The following is a 17,547-nucleotide window of genomic DNA, read 5'->3' as shown; positions in this document are numbered from 1 at the left end:
CTCTGCAACCTGGTCTCTCGTCTCCTGCAATGCTACCTGAAAATTGGCATATTCTTATAGTTGATCTAAAAGATTGCTTTTTTACTATTCCTTTGTATTTTCAAGATACTCAACGATTTGCGTTCACTGTGCCGTCCGTAAACAAAGCAGAACCAGCCAAATGGTATGAGTGGGTAGTATTGCCACAAGGTATGAAAAACTCTCCTACATTATATCAATTGTACGTAGCATGGGCATTGCAGCCAATTCGTGACTTATGGCAAAAAACCATTATCTATCATAATATGGATGACATTCTTTGCTGTCAGGAAACAGAGTTTACCGAAGAAGCTGTTCACATACTACACATTGAGCTTCAAAAGAAAGGCCTAGTAGTTGCTCCTGAAAAAGTACAGCGAAGCGCTCCATGGAAATATTTAGGATGGACAATCTCTGCATCTCAGATATGGCCTCAAAAAATTGAGTTACATACAGAGTTGTGCACCTTGAATGATGTTCAAAAGTTGTTAGGTGACATCCAATGGATCAGAACTTGTGCTGGTATTTCAAATACAGACATAGCACCACTTACTAGTTTATTGAAAGGCAAAGATCCAACTGCAGCAATTACCTTAGAACCTCAACATCAAACAGCCTTGTCAAATATTCTTGAAAAATTGAAGCAAAATTGGACAAGACGTTGTATTGCAAATCAGCCTGTATCATTATTGATCAGTAATCAAGAATCTCCTTTAGCAGTTATTTGTCAGTGGCAAAACAAAAGCGGGGAAGAGTCTCCCTCTTCTCTTTGTATTTCTTCTTGTACTCGTACTTGTGCCACTGCCAAAACTGCTAAAGTCAGTGAATCAGACGATTTTAGGATTTTGGAATGGGTGTTTCTAGGAGTTCAGCCAAAGTTTCGCATACAGACAAGGCCAGAGGCAATAGGAGAGTTGATAAGAAAAGGGAGATCCAGAATAGTGGAGATAAGTGGCCAAGAACCTGCGGACATTAGTCTACCAATTTCTAGTATAGATTTAGAATGGTGGCTTAGACATTCCATTCCGATTCAGGAGGCATTATTAGGGTTTTCTGGGTTGGTGCATTCACAGCAACCAAAAGGTAAATTATGGCAGTTTCTTAAGAATAATCAGTGGTTAGAGTGTAGCAAGGTTCAGAGACAACCGGTAAAAGGTTTGACAGTATATACAGATGCAGGAAAATGTCAGCTTCGAGCAGTATGTGTTTGGCAGGAAAAGAATCAGTGGGTGCAACACCTGATTGAAGGTACCAAAGAGGACTCTCTTCAAACTTTGGAGCTCACAGCTGTTGTATGGGCATTAACAAAATGGTTACATACTCCTTTGAATGTAGTCACAGATGCTCTTTATGTAGCTGGGGTAGTACCGTGTATAGAAAATGCTCTTTTGAGACAATCCGATAACCCGCGGCTGGGAAAACTGTTTATTCAGTTAAGATCAATTTTAGGCCAATGAACAGAATCTTGTTGTGTGCTTCACATTCATAGCCATCAGTGGAATCTTGGGTTGGGGGAAGGAAATCAGAGAGCCGATAATTTAGTTAGCCCCGTGCAGTACATGCCACCCGCAGATAAATTCCAGCAGGCCAGACAGAGTCGTGAGAACTTTCATCAGAATGCCAAAGGTTTGCAAAGACAATTCAGTTTGACTCTGAATGAAGCCCGTACTATTGTCCAAGCTTGTCCACAATGTGAAACTCAAACTTTAGGAATCGGCAGTGGGGTTAACTCTAGAGGTCTTAAGGCATTAGAAGTGTGGCAGATGGATGTAACGCATGTTCCTGAGTTTGGGAGGCTCAAGTATGTGCAGTGGACACCTTTTCAAAAATGATCTGGGCTACGGCGTTGCCAGGAGAAAGAGTGTTGCATGCGTGTAAACATCTAACAGCGTGTTTTGCAGTAATGGGTGTTCCAGAACAAATCAAAACAGATAATGGACCTGCATGTGTTTGGGACTGGTGCTACAGGCAGGGCTTTGGGTTCTTTGATAATGGCTGGTTTTATGAGACACCAGTCCGGTCAGTGATATGTGGGAAAGGCTTATCCCACAGGGGTAAAAAGATGCTGGGACAGGAATTAGCCGGGCTCATTTGGAGGGCTTTAAACTAGATTCAAAGGGGGATAGGGTTGTAGCTGGGCTTGCATCAGTGGAGCAGCATGCTGGAATCGATAAAGACCGGGAGGCCCCCCATACCCCTAGGGTGAAATCATTGCACTCGGCTCGTTCCCTGAAGTGCCTGTACACCAATGCGCGCAGCATGGGGAATAAACAGGAGGAGTTAGAAACCTGTGTTCGGTCAGGAGATTATGATCTGGTGGCAATTACAGAGACATGGTGGGACAGCTCACATGACTGGAATGTGGTCATGGATGGCTATGTCCTTTTCAGGAAAGACAGGCCAGCCAAGCATGGTGGTGGAGTTGCTCTTTATGTGAGAGAGCAACTACAATGTATAGAGTACTGTCCAGGTGCAGTTGAGGAGCGAGATGAGAGTCTGTGGGTGAGAATTAAGGGGCAGGCTGGCAGGGCTGATACTGTCGTGGGAGTCTATTACAGGCCACCAGATCAGAGTGAGGAAGTTGATGAGGCCTTCTATGGGCAGCTGAGAGAGACCTCACAGTCACAGGCTCTGGTTGTTATGAGGGATTTTAACTACCCTGATGTTTGCTGGAAGGACTACTCAGCCAGCCAGCCTCAGTCTAGGAGGTTCCTCCAGTGCATTGACGATAACTTTCTGATGCAAATGGTGGAAGAGCCGACTAGGAGAGGTGCGCTGCTGGATCTTGTCCTCACTAACAAGGAGGGTCTGGTTGAAGCAGTAAAGGTGGAGGGCTGCCTTGGTTGCAGCAACCATGAGATGGTGGAGTTCAAGATCTCGTGTGGTGGGACCAGAATACCAAGCAGAATTGCAACCCTGGACTTCAGCAGGGCCAGCTTTGGCCTTTTCAAACAATTGCTAGGGGAAATCCCGTTGGCAAGGCTGCTTGAAGGTAAAGGGGCCCAAGATAGTTGGTTAGCATTCAGGGACTGCTTCTACCAAGCTCACGATCAGAGCATCCCAACACGTAGGAAGTCAAGGAAGGGAGCCAGGAGACCTGCGTGGTTAAACAGGGAAGTGCTGGGCAAACTCAAGTGGAAGAGGAGAGTTTACAGATCATGGAAGGAGGGGTTGGCCACTTGGGAAGAATATAAGGCGGTTGTCAGAGGATGTAGAGAGGCAGCTAGGAAAGCTAAGGCCTCCTTAGAGTTAAACCTGGCAAGAGGGGTCAAGGACAACAGAAAGAGCTTCTTCAAATACATGGCAGATAAAACTAACACCAGAGGCAATGTAGGCCCACTGATGAATGGGGTGGGTGCCCTGGTGACAGAAGATACAGAGAAGGCAGAGTTACTGAATGCGTTCTTTGTCTCTGTCTACTCTGCCAGAGGCTGTCCTGAAGAGCCCCATACCCCTGAGGCCCCAGAGGAAGGCAGGGGAATGGAGGAGTTTGCCTCAGTTGATGAGGACTGGGTTAGGGACCAGTTAAGCAATCTGGACATCCATAAATCACAGAATCACAGAATCACAGAATCACAGAATGTTAGGGATTGGAAGGGACCTCGAAAGATCATCTAGTCCAATCCTCCTGCCGGAGCAGGAACACCTAGGTGAGGTTACACAGGAAGGCGTCCAGGTGGGTTTTGAATGTCTCCAGAGAAGGAGAATCCACAACCTCCCTGGGCAGCCTGTTCCAGTGTTCCGTCACCCTCACTGAGAGGAAGTTTCTTCTCAAATTTAAGTGGAACCTCTTGTGTTCCAGCTTGAACCCATTACCCCTTGTCTTACTGTTGGTTGTCACCGAGAAGAGCCTGTCTCCATCCTCGTGACACCCACCCTTTATATATTTATAAACATTGATGAGGTCACCCCTCAGTCTCCTCTTCTCCAAGCTAAAGAGACCCAGCTCCCTCAGCCTTTCCTCATAAGGGAGATGCTCCACTCCCTTAATCATCTTTGTGGCCCTGCGCTGGACTCTCTCCAGCAGTTCCCTATCCTTCTTGAACTGAGGGGCCCAGAACTGGACACAATATTCCAGATGAGGTCTCACCAGGGCAGAGTAGAGGGGAAGGAGAACCTCTCTCGACCTACTAACCACCCCCCTTCTAATACACCCCAGGGTGCCATTGGCCTTCTTGGCCACAAGGGCACAGTGCTGGCTCATGGTCATCCTGCTGTCCACCAGGACCCCCAGGTCCCTTTCCCCTACACTGCTCTCTAATAGGTCATTCCCCAACCTGTACTGGAACCTGGGGTTGTTCCTGCCCAGATGCAAGACTCTACATTTCCCCTTGTTATATTTCATTAAATTTTTCCCCGCCCAACTCTCTAGCCTGTCCAGATCTCGCTGGATGGCAGCACAGCCCTCTGGCGTGTCAGCCACTCCTCCCAGCTTGGTGTCATCAGCAAACTTGCTGATAGTACACTCAATTCCCTCATCCAAGTCATTGATGAATATATTGAACAGTATTGGTCCCAGAACTGACCCTTGAGGCACTCCACTAGATACAGGCCTCCAACCAGACTCTGCCCCATTGATCACGACTCTCTGGCTTCTTTCCTTCAGCCAGTTTGCAGTCCACCTCACTAAATCCATGGGTCCAGATGGGATGCACCCGCGGGTGCTGAGGGAGCTGGCCGAAGTCATTGCTGGACCACTCTCCATCATCTTTGCCACGTCTCAGGAAATGGGAGAGGCGCCTGAGGACTGGAGGAAAGCAAATGTCACTCCGGTCTTCAAAAAGGGCAAGAAGGAGGACCCAGGTAACAATAGACCGGTCAGCCTCGCCTCCATCCCTGGGAAAGTGATGGAACACCTTATCCTTGGTGCCATCTCAAGGCATATCAAGGGTAAGAGGGTCATTAGGGACAGTCAACACGGCTTCACCAAGGGGAAGTCATGCTTGACCAACCTCATAGCCTTTTATGAGGACATAACGAGGTGGATTGATGAAGGCAGAGCAGTGGATGTGGTCTACCTTGACTTCAGCAAAGCATTTGACACCGTCTCCCACAGCATCCTCACGGCTAAACTGAGGAAGTGTGGACTGGACGATCAGGTAGTGAGGTGGACCGCAAACTGGCTGAAGGAAAGAAGCCAGAGAGTCGTGGTCAATGGGGCGGAGTCTGGTTGGAGGCCTATATCTAGTGGAGTGCCTCAAGGGTCAGTACTGGGACCAATACTATTCAATATATTCATCAACGACTTGGATGAGGGAATTGAGTGTACTATCAGCAAGTTTGCTAATGACACCAAGCTGGGAGGAGTGGTTGACACGCCAGAGGGCTGTGCTGCCATCCAGCGAGATCTGGACAGGCTAGAGAGCTGGGCAGGGAAAAATTTAATGAAATATAACAAGGGGAAATGTAGAGTCTTGCATCTGGGCAGGAACAACCCCAGGTTCCAGTACAGGTTGGGGAATGACCTATTAGAGAGCAGTGTAGGGGAAAGGGACCTGGGGGTCCTGGTGGACAGCAGGATGACCATGAGCCAGCACTGTGCCCTTGTGGCCAAGAAGGCCAATGGCATCCTGGGGTGTATTAGAAGGGGGGTGGTTAGTAGGTCGAGAGAGGTTCTCCTTCCCCTCTACTCTGCCCTGATGAGACCTCATCTGGAATATTGTGTCCAGTTCTGGGCCCCTCAGTTCAAGAAGGATAGGGAACTGCTGGAGAGAGTCCAGCGCAGGGCCACAAAGATGATTAAGGGAGTGGAGCATCTCCCTTATGAGGAAAGGCTGAGGGAGCTGGGTCTCTTTAGCTTGGAGAAGAGGAGACTGAGGGGTGACCTCATCAATGTTTATAAATATATAAAGGGTGGGTGTCACGAGGATGGAGACAGGCTCTTCTCGGTGACAACCAACAGTAAGACAAGGGGTAATGGGTTCAAGCTGGAACACAAGAGGTTCCACTTAAATTTGAGAAGAAACTTCTTCTCAGTGAGGGTGACAGAACACTGGAACAGGCTGCCCAGGAAGGTTGTGGAGTCTGATTCTCTGGAGACATTCAAAACCCGCCTGGACACCTTCCTGTGTAACCTCACCTAGGTGTTCCTGCTCCGGCAGGGGGACTGGACTAGATGATCTTTTAACCCCAGGTTCCAGTACAGGTTGGGGAATGACCTATTAGAGAGCAGTGTAGGGGAAAGGGACCTGGGGGTCCTGGTGGACAGCAGGATGACCATGAGCCAGCACTGTGCCCTTGTGGCCAAGAAGGCCAATGGCATCCTGGGGTGTATTAGAAGGGGGGTGGTTAGTAGGTCCAGAGAGGTTCTCCTTCCCCTCTACTCTGCCCTGGTGAGACCTCATCTGGAATATTGTGTCCAGTTCTGGGCCCCTCAGTTCAAGAAGGACAGGGAACTGCTGGAGAGAGTCCAGCGCAGGGCCACGAAGATGATTAAGGGAGTGGAGCATCTCCCTTATGAGGAAAGGCTGAGGGAGCTGGGTCTCTTTAGCTTGGAGAAGAGGAGACGGAGGGGTGACCTCATTAATGTTTATAAATATATAAAGGGTGGGTGTCACGAGGATGGAGCCAGGCTCTTCTCGGTGACAACCAACAGTAAGACAAGGGGTAATGGGTTCAAGCTGGAACACAAGAGGTTCCACTTAAATGTGAGAAGAAACTTCTTCTCAGTGAGGGTGACAGAGCACTGGAACGGGCTGCCCAGGGGGGTTGTGGATTCTCCTTCTCTGGAGACATTCAAAACCCGCCTGGACGCCTTCCTGTGTAACCTCACCTAAGTTTTCCTGCTCTGGCAGGGGGATTGGACTAGATGATCTTTTGAGGTCCCTTCCAATCCCTAACATTCTGTGATTCTGTGATTCTGTGATTCTGTGATCTTTTGAGGTCCCTTCCAATCCCTAACATTCTGTGATTCTGTGATTCAGTGATATGTTAGTCAGAAACTGAGATCTTTTCTAATGTAGTGGGGAATCAAGCATGTGACCGGCATACCACATTCACCCACGGGACAGGCAATAGTTGAACGAGCACACCAGATGATAAAAGGGTATTTAACCAAGCAAAAGGGTGAAGAATTAGATTGTCAATCACAGTTAAGCAAGGTGTTGTTCACTTTAAACTACTTGTGTCTCACAGGAGATCATGAAGAGCCTCCAGTTATTATACATCATCATCAAATTAAGTTAGGAAGAACAAATACCTTACCAGAGTTTTTAGTAAGATATCGCGATCCTGTAACTGGTATTTGGAAAGGTCCTGTATCAGTAAGTTTTAATGGTCGAGGTTACATGTGTCTCTCCACAGATCAAGGACCACTGTGGGTTCCCAGACATTCAGTGAAGCCAGAATTGAAGAAGTAACATGTGGCTCCAGAATCTCCTTCACGTAATTATGATGATAACAGTAATGATTCTGAATAAGTGTAATACAGTTTGGTTTCCTTCTCAGCCAAAGACGAATGTTTGGGTGACATTAGCCAATGTCACAGGGCAGGATTCTATCTGTTTAGCTAAGGTATGCGCCTTTTGATTGTTTTGATTCTAATTGTGATTCACTTTTGTATAGTACTAAGTTGTGTTAAGACAGGTTTAGAACGCATGGTTCATCACGCCTGGATTGTTCAAAAAGAAAAAGGGGGAATTGTGGATAATTTTTTAGGAGAGAGAGGGCATAACGTATGTGCGGTGAACAATCCAGGGCTTGACATGGCTGCGGTTTAGGCTTGGGCTGCCGCTTGTCGTCCTCTACCGGCAGAGACATGGAATGTCACGGCATGTGGACAGCGGCTGATCACCAATAGCGTATGGGGGCGCGATCAGTGCATTGTAGACAATCATTATCGTATGTTTAGCGTGTGCTTAGGAAAATGTTTTATATATGTTCTGTTGTTGTGGATAATAAAGGAGAACGATTTAACCCATATGGGGACGCTGTTGTTACTCTGGCTGACTCTTCTGTCCAACGAGGCTCGTCCAAAGGATCCACTCTGACATGCAACTTGCCCACAGAAACATGAAAAAAAATTAATTGTGTCTATTGAAAACATTGTAACAAGCAAGAAAAGAAGGTAGATTAAAAAAAAAAAAAAAGAGTACAAAACTTTTCCCCGGCAGGCCACTTTACCAAAGTATTGCATTACATTTTCTCATTCATTGATTGTAAGAGTCCAGACAGCACAAAGTATGTTTAAATGAATGCATAAAACTGCAGTTTACCACTTTAAGGTTACCAGTTTCATTTGTATCATAGTTCAAGAAATACTCTGGACTTTATTACACTCACTCTTGTTATGGACAAAGAGGAATCATATTTAATGTATAATTAAAGCCAAGAATTTATTATTAGTATAATTGAAGTCTTAGAATTCTAATAATTAATAATCCAGATTTGTTACAGAAAAAAGTAAGAATAATTCAGTTAACATATGTAACATTTCCACCCTTTTTTCTCCTGTTAGGCTGTCTTGTGTTGCTGTCAACTCAGTCCACTGAACTGCTTCAGTGAAAAATATGTTTACTACAAGACAGCAAAGTTGTGCTTTTCTTAAGTTTTGTAGGCACGGTTTTTGTATCCTTACTATGAAAGAATTATAGTGGTATTCGATAATATAATAGGGAAAGATGCTTGAGTCAATCTATAGGAACTTTTAAAGCTGAGCACATACTGATAGCTCATCACAAATTATTTATAAAGCTACTAGTCCTAGGGATGCTGATGTGTTTTTGGCCAAAGCTTTAAAATCATTGTTTTCTCTTTTCCTTATAAAGTTAATAATCTTATGTTACTCTAGTCTTGGCAGTCTTCATGCTACTGCAACAAAGCTCCTTAGCACTGACTTCTAACAGAGCTCTGCTCTTCACACTGATCAGTGAAAAACAATTGGCCTCTTCAGAAATAAAAAGTAATGTGTTGTAAATGTTATTACAGGTAAACAAATAAAAAGACATCTGAAGATTTCATAAATAATTTGAAAATGTGGGTGGAAATGGTTATTTAGTTATTTTCTTTCCAGCTAAAGCTTCTTCCCCCGTTCTAGGTCAGACAACCTACTTAAAAAAAAATATCCTTCCATGAGCATCAATACATAATCTAGGTAGATCAATGAATGTATATAGGGAAGCGTTTACAATTGAACCATATACATATAAACTGATTTCCTAGAAGTAATGGTATTTCATATGCAGAGTGATATATCAACATATCAGGACTCTGACAGGACTGTCTCTTTGAATATTTCCAGTATTTATCTACTGTTGACATTTTATACACATTTTTCTTGAAGAATCCATTAGCCTGCTGTGTTATCAGGGAAAAATTCTGTCCTTTTTTTTTTTTAAACTACAATATTGAGGTAGATATCATCATAAGGAATAAAAAATGAAAAAATGCGACAATGAGAGAGTTAATCTGTGTGAAACTATGTCCTATTGGTGACTTTTCAAGAATAAATGAATAAATATTTGAGTAAAACTTGAGCAGAGAATTATTTCGTCTTTCAGAAAGGCTGTCCAAAGCAAAGAGCCTAGTTGATATCTCTTTAACTTTGTTTTGGTTTAGGTTAATGTTATTAATACAACTCAGTCTTCAAGAATAAAGAATCATTAAATTGTTCTCACTACTTTTTGAATAATTGCTTGAAAGTGTAAGGGATCCTTAAAATCTGACACCTGAAAATCTGTTCGGCTGCAGATTTTCTAGGGCTAATTTCATATTTTTTTTTCTCTTTGATTGCACATCAAATCTAGTCTGCTCTTTTGTTCTGCTTTTAGATAAAGCAAAAAATGCAAAAATAAAAGCCACTGATATAAATTTGATCACTATATAGATATGGAACTACCATTTTACTTTCCAAATCTATACCATCTCTATAGGGCAGACAGCATACTAGGAAAATTAAGCCCTGGAAGTAGATTGTGGAGTTTCGTTTTCGCCTGTACTTTTAAAGTGAGATAATTAATTTTTATGTTAAATAGGACTGAAAACACGTTTTTATTTATAAACTTCTTCCACAAAATGAAATTCAAAAGTTCTGCCGATCTTTAACATTGAACAAGGCAGCAAACATACTACACTAATAATTTTATTTTGGATGATTAATAATAGTCTTATATACATTATTGTCTTAAACTACTTCAGCCTAATCTAATACTGCCTGAAAATAACAATCTCCTTGGAAATATTATGCTGCTGAGGTTACTTAGTCTACAAAGTGGTATTTTGTTTGTTATTTTGTTTGTTTGTTGTGATATTTTGTTTGTTTGTTTTTGTTTTACTTAAATTCTGTAGAATAAAGTTTCAAATTATATACTCTTCATTGGTAAACCTCAGTTCAGGAGTTCCCACTCCAGGCTGTTTATTTCTGCTTACAATTAATTTCTGTGTCCCTCCAGTTGTTATGATGCAGTGATTTATGGCAACATGCTACAGCCAAATCAATAACACAATAAAATACTTGTCCTCTTCCTTTTAATTTTTTTCAGAAGGTTATTTTTGCCAGATTCAGCTGATGTTATGGTCCCATGGAAAGTAGGCTGGATACAACTGCAAGCAGAAATCTGCAACCTCATGACATTCAAATGTTTATGAGAAGTTTAGTGTTTTAAAACAGCTTTTGCATCAAAGCTATAATAGCAGAGTTTGAAACTTGTCTGCTTAATTTGGTCTTTGTGCTTGTAACATTACTCAATAGAAATGCAACTCTGGTAGGAATCAGTATAAAAGATTTTCTGACTGTCTATAGCAGTAATACAGAGGCAGTGGTGTTAGGCATGTAAGGAATTTGAGAGGTAAATATCAAATTGCATTTATCATTTGCCTTTATCATATCACTAACAGTCCTCTAATTTGCCTTCACTTTGTGAGTAATATTCTACATTTCTAAGAAGCTTCGAATGACTAGGATTTTTAACTCTAATAAATAGAATTGCCATAAAAATTTGAAGTCCAACTTCAAAATGACATTGAACTGAAGAAGAGAAACTATATTTTCCATGATTATATCAGAATGTATGGATAAGATTTAATAACTTGATCACTGTGACTTTGCAAATAACCAGGTTTTCAGTTTTCTTGACCAAAAAAATATTGAAAAAAACAGTTCATGGCTTTTTGTTTTTGTTTTTGTTTTTTTTATAGTATGTGAGTAATCGGTTTAACCCAAAATACACTATTTGGGTTTGGTACATTCAATAAAGGCAAACAGTAAAGATCTAGACTGTCAGAGAAGGAAGCCGCTTCCACTTAGCACTCCAGTTTCTCACTTCAGAAATTCAAGATTCAAGGGGCTATGGGGTATTCTTGAGAGATGGGTGAAAATGTCGTTGAAAGAGACTGAGCGGTAAAAAATTATCTTATGTCCATTTCTTCTTGAATTATTTAGAGCATTAATAATAATTTAGGAAGGGCTGAGATTTTTTAGTGAATTTCTTATAGGAGAAAAAAGTAGGTCTGTATTTTTGACCCGGTTTGCTTAAATTTTTGAAAAGATCATCTGACTTTAAACTTCAAGTAACACTTTATTTTGATGAAGGTTTGTTAGATATTAACAATAGAAATGGGGCAGTTAAAGTTACAAAGTCAACACTGTCTCCCTCTAGAAGTTATCACTGGATTAACAGAGCCCATTTTTATATATATGGGAAGTAAATAGTTCTGTAAATGTGTGCATAATTTTCTAAATTATTTTCATGGTCATTTTGGGCAGAGTTACAGTTATGTTTTTAGGCTTGCCTGCTTCACATGTTTCATAATACTTCAGCAGACATTCTATTTAAGTAGTTTTGCACTTTTGTTTATTCTTTAACTAGAGGTAGACATCCCTAACTAAGAATGTGTTCACACTCATGGAATCGATGTGCTTAATCTACAGCTTTTTTTTCAAGCTTGTTTGCTTTAACCATCTCTTCTTTCTACTGCTTTAAATTATTCTTGTACAGCTTCCTCTGTGCTCATTGCTTGCTTTCTTCTTCTTCAGAATTTAATTAAATTATGCTTGTAGGTGCATAGGAGCTATGTGTCACCATGAATAATCAGGCAATACTGAAGGGAATGCATACATGTTTTTCTGCTTAGTCTTTGAGATTGGATTTTTAACTTCCTTTCATACTTTTATAGAAACAAAAAAAATATTGTTCTCGAGTCAACTCATTTCAAGCCAGCTTCTGACACCAATACACTCTTCTTTCAGGAGAAAAGACTAACACAGACTCAGAGAAATGTCTGATTTCAAATATTGTGATGACTACATAGTGTCTTCTATGATGTCTGTTTTCTTACATCAAGGGTTAAAATGCAACACCATAATTCTATTAAAATCATGTAAACTTGGAAGGAATACCAGTCTCTACCTCAAGGAGTTCACTGTATAAATAGACAAGAAAAACTAAGGACAAAAAAATAAACAATATTATTCCTGGTTTGGAGACAAGGTTTTGACCTGAATCTAATCACCTGATGCACATTTACAGAACTTTAAACCTGAATGTATCTGACTTGATTGTCTCAATAGTTGGGGCCTGATACTCCTTTAACTCTTGGCTCTATCACTGATGCACATTGTGCAAGCTTACTGAGAAGTAAAGCAAGTTAAAGCAAAGTAGCTGCTACACTGTATGTTTGCAGTGCTTCACTTTTCTTGTGTCAGTTGGTTCCAATGCCTAAACCTATGATTGGTCAGACTGATTTCCAATATGAATCGATTTTAATTTTCCCTGAAAGATTGTCTAACCAATTAAGTAATAAAGGTAATAAAACTATTTATAATAAGAAAAAAAACAAAGTTATGTGCTATATCTACCTTTTTTCATATGTTGATTTGGCCTCTGCTAGATTAAAAATTAAAAATGTGCATGACAATAGTTTCAATTTAGCAGGTGTATAAAGAAGAACTTGAGAAATCATCAACAGTATAATACAATGACAAATTAAAAATTTCTAGAAGTTTTTTAATTCTGAGTCCATTGTATCAATCTTGGTCTTACAAAAACAGTCACAGACACTGTTACTGAGTGTTACGCTTAGTAAGCCCCATTAATTTTTTTTTTAATTATTATTTTACTTAAACTCTTCTTTATTCATTTTTTGTTTTCTTTTAGTCTTCCAGAAGAAGAGACATCATTACAGATAACTAACTTATATTGATGTTAATTCGGAAAGGTAAGACTAGGCCTTCTGCAATCACAACAAGATTTTCCCTTCTGATAAAAATTTCTGTCAGACGTCACCATGTCAGTTTTATTTGTCAAGAAAGCATTAAGGTGCTGCAGAGAAAGGCAATTCAGAAAATTACAAGTTTGATTTATATGTGACAGTAAACTGATTTCCACAGAAATAGTTTTCATGTAATGTAACCAATGTTTACATGGCTCTAAATGAATATGTTTATTTCTTTTTTATTGGAAAGGCTATAATGGAATGCTTATTTCATGATCACTATTCCAAGTCCTTTTATCTCTTTTTTTCATGTCGTCTTCAAAGATCTTTTGACTTTCTTGTGAAAACAGTTTCTGAAGTTCAGGAATTTATTTACTTAAAATAGCGCAAATGTTTGGAAACTCAAGGTAAATCTTCTTAGAAATTACATAGCATGAGAGTGTGAAAGGAGGAAGAAACAGTCATCATGTAGACAAATTTTGTTGGGGTTTGGAAAATTCCTGGTGATTTTTAGCTTGTTTGTTTGTATACTCCGGTTTTTTATTAAATAGAAACGGACCTACTACCTTTATGGTGCCAGTTGAAAGAATCATAGAATGTCCTGACTTGGAAGGGACCCACAAGGATCATCGAGTCCAACTCCTGTCCCTGCATATGACAACCCCACAATTCACACCATGTGTCTGAGACCATTGTCTTGTCTCTTCTTGAATACTGTCAGGCTTGGGGACGTGACTACCTCCCTGGGGAGACTATTCCAGTGTTCTGCCACCCTCTGGGTAAAGAACCTTTGCCTAATGTCTAGCCTAAACCTCCTTGACACATCTTCCTGCTATTCCCTCGAGTTCTGTCACTGGTCACTAAAGAGAAGAGTTTGGTGTCCGCCCCTCCTCGTCCCCTTGTGAGGAAGCTGCAGACCACGATGAGGTCTCCTCTTCTCTAGGCTGAACAAACCAAGTGACTTTAGCCATTCCTCATACGGCTTCCTCTCCAAACCCTTCACCAACTTCGTAGTTCTCTTCTGGACACTCTCCAGTAGCTTTATATCCTCCCCTGGCACACTTTTCTTCCCTTGCCTCAGGTTATGTCATTGGCTGCCACCCTTCCTCCTCCCCTTGTGAGGAAGCTGTAGGCCACAATGAGGTCTCCTCTTCTCCAGGCTGAACAAACCAAGTGACTTTAGCTGCTCGTCATACAGCTTCCCCTCCAAACCCTTCACCAACTCTGTGGCCCTCTTCTGGACACCCTGCAGTAGACTTATATCTTTTTTATACTGTGGTGTCCAGAACTGCACATAATACTCACTCCAGGTGAGGCTGCATCAGTGCAGAGTAGAGTGGAACAATCACCTCCCTTGCCTGGCTGGCAATGCTGTGCTCGATGCACCCCAGGACACGGTTGGTCTTCTTGGCTGCCAGGGCACACTCTTGGCTCACGTTCAACTTGCCATGGACCAGAAGGCCCAGACCCCTCTCTGCAGAGCTGCTTTCCAGCATCTCGTTCCCCAGTCTGTATGTACAGCCAGGGTTGCAATGTCCCAGGTGCAAAATCCAGCACTCACCCTTGTTGAATTTCATGCAGTTCATGATTGCCCCATTCTCCAATTTGTCCAGATGCCTCTGCATGGCCTCTCTGCCCTCTAGAGTGTCAACAGCTCCTGAGCTCAAGTCCTGAGTCTGTGTCACTTACGAAGACATTGAAGAGTGCTGGCCCTAAGACAGATCTCTGAAGAACCCCAGTAGTGGCTGTTCGCCAGTCCAATATAACCCCATTTACCAGAACCCATTGAGCGTGGCCTGGCAGCCAATTTCTCACCCACTGCATTAAATGTTCATCCAGCTATATGCTGGCCATCTTGTCCAGGAGGATATTGTGAGAGACAGTATCAAAGGCTTTACTGAAATCCAAAAACGTCACATTGACAGGCTTCCCTTGGTCAACTAAGTGGGTAACCTTGTTGTAGAAAGAAATTAATTTGTTAAGCAGGACTTTCCACTCATGAACGCGTGCTGGCTGGGACCAATGACTGTGTTGTCATTCAGATGTTTTTGATAACTCCCTGAACAATCTTCTGTGAAGAACAGAAGTGAGGCTGAAAGGGAAAGCATTTGTGCATCAGCTTCTCTGACATTTTGAAAATTAAGGAAAATTTCAACACATTTCTGCTGGTTTAAATGTGGTTGTTTATATCATCTAGATAAATTTTGGACGATCTGCCAGATCTCTAAGATTTGTCAATACCTGTCATCAACCCCAATTTTCAACACACTTCATTTCATCACTGATTTAGTTTAACTTCTTTTTCAAAGTAAGTTTTATTTCATTTAAAGTTTTCATGTAGTTTTAGAAACACTATTTGAAGTTGCAAAGAAATGTGAGGAACATTTAACAACGTTGGGCGTGAGCCAGCAGGAACCTTTGTGTCATACTGTGCAATGCTGATCCTTCCAGTGCACTTACTGAATGAAGTAAATATTGACTGTTTCTCTTTTTTCAGAGTAATTACTAAACAACATGGAAAAATGTAACTGTACCCTTAAGATGGCTCAGAACAGATGAACTCTTGTCTACCATCACCTTTTTAGAAGAAAATTTAAAAGTATGGAAAAACAATCTATATTTTTTTATAGCTTCAGTTTTGTTTTCATCTTCCTTTCTCCCTTTCTCTTTGAAGAAAAAAGAAAATAAAAAGATGGAGAGAAAAGTAAAAAGAAAGGAAGGTTTTGCTGAAACTAACAGAAAAATGTCATATCTGCCAATGTTTTTTTGTAGATATTTTTCTCTTTGTCCGGGGAACTACAGACCTTCCTCAGTGCTGAGGAAGGTAATGGAGCAAATGATCTTGTAACATCACACAGCACATAGAAGACAACCACATGATGAGGCTCAGTCAAGATGGGTTTATGAAAGACAGGTCCTGTTTGATGAACCTGATCTCCTTCTACGACAAGGTGACCTACTGAGTAGGTGAGGGAAGGGCTGTGGATGTTGTGTACTTAGGCTTCAGTAAAGACTTTGACACTGTATCCCACAGCATTCTCCTGGAGAAGCTGGCAGCTCATGGCCTGGACAGGTATACTCTGCAATGGATAAAGAACTGGGTGGAGGGATGAGCCCAAAGAATTGTGGTGAACGGAGCCAAATCTAGTTGGCAGCCGTTCACAAGTGGTGTTCCCCAAGGCTCAGTATTGGGGCCAGTTCTATTTAATCTCTGTATCAATGATCTGGATGAGGGGACTGAGTGCGGCCTTAGTAAGTTTGCAGATGACACCAAATTGGGTGGGAGTGTTGATCTGCTGGAGGATAGAAAGTCCATACAAAAGGATCTGGACCAGCTGGATCATTGGGCTGAGGCCAATTGTATGAGGTTTAACAAGGCCAAGTGCAGGGTCCCGCGCTTGGATCACAACAACCACATGCAACACTACAGGCTCAGGGAAGAGTGGCTGGAAAGCTGCCTGGCAGAATGGGATCTGGGGGTGTTGACTGACAGCCAGCTGAACATGAGCCAGCAGTGTGCCCAGGTGTCCAAAAAGGCCACCAGCATCCTGGCTTGTATCAGGAATAGTGTGGCCAGCAGGACCAGAGAAGTGATTGTGCCACTGTACTCGGCACTGGTGAACACCAACATTGAATACTGTGTTCAGTTTTGGGCCCCTCATCATAAGGACATTGAGCTACTGGAGAGAGTGCAGAGGAAGGTGGCGAGGCTTATGAGAGGTTAGGAGTATAAGTCTTATAAGGAATGGTTGAGGGAACTGGAGTTGTTTAGCCTTGAGAAAAGGAGGCTGAGAGGAGACCTTATTGCTGTCTACAACTACCTGAAAGGAGGTTGTAGCATGGAGGGTGTTGGTCTCTTCTCCCAAGTAGCAAGTGATAGAACAAGAGGAAATGGCCTCACGTTGCACCAGGGGAGGTTTAAATTGGATATTAGGAAAAAAATTCTTCATGGAAAGGGTTATCAGGCATTGGGACAGGCTGCCCAGGGAAGTGGTGGAGTCGCCATCCCTGGAGGTGTTTAAAAGATGTTTAGATGAGGCTCATGGTTTAGTGCTAGATGAGGGCATGGTTTAGTGCTAGAGTTAGGTTATGGTTGGACTCAATGATCCTGAGGGTCTCTTCCAACCGAAATGGTTCTAAATGTTTTACTGTCACTTTTTTACCAATCCTAAATGGAATTAACTTTTTAAAACATGAAGTGAAAATGGACAAGCTCAAATTATTGGAGATTCTCAAATCTGCTTATATGCACATATGCCTGTGGCAAAGATCTTTATATGCATGCTTCTATAGATTTCATTAGACTATTCATTTGAATAAAGCCTTGCTGGAGCACAAGTGTTTGGTCGATGTGTTTTCTGAATGTTGTAATCTGTCTTT

The sequence above is a fragment of the Caloenas nicobarica genome, chromosome 5, assembly GCF_036013445.1.
Source record: "Caloenas nicobarica isolate bCalNic1 chromosome 5, bCalNic1.hap1, whole genome shotgun sequence".
Classification (NCBI taxonomy): domain Eukaryota; kingdom Metazoa; phylum Chordata; class Aves; order Columbiformes; family Columbidae; genus Caloenas; species Caloenas nicobarica.
The sequence above is the reverse complement of the archived record's forward strand: the minus strand, read 5'-3'. Positions refer to the sequence as shown.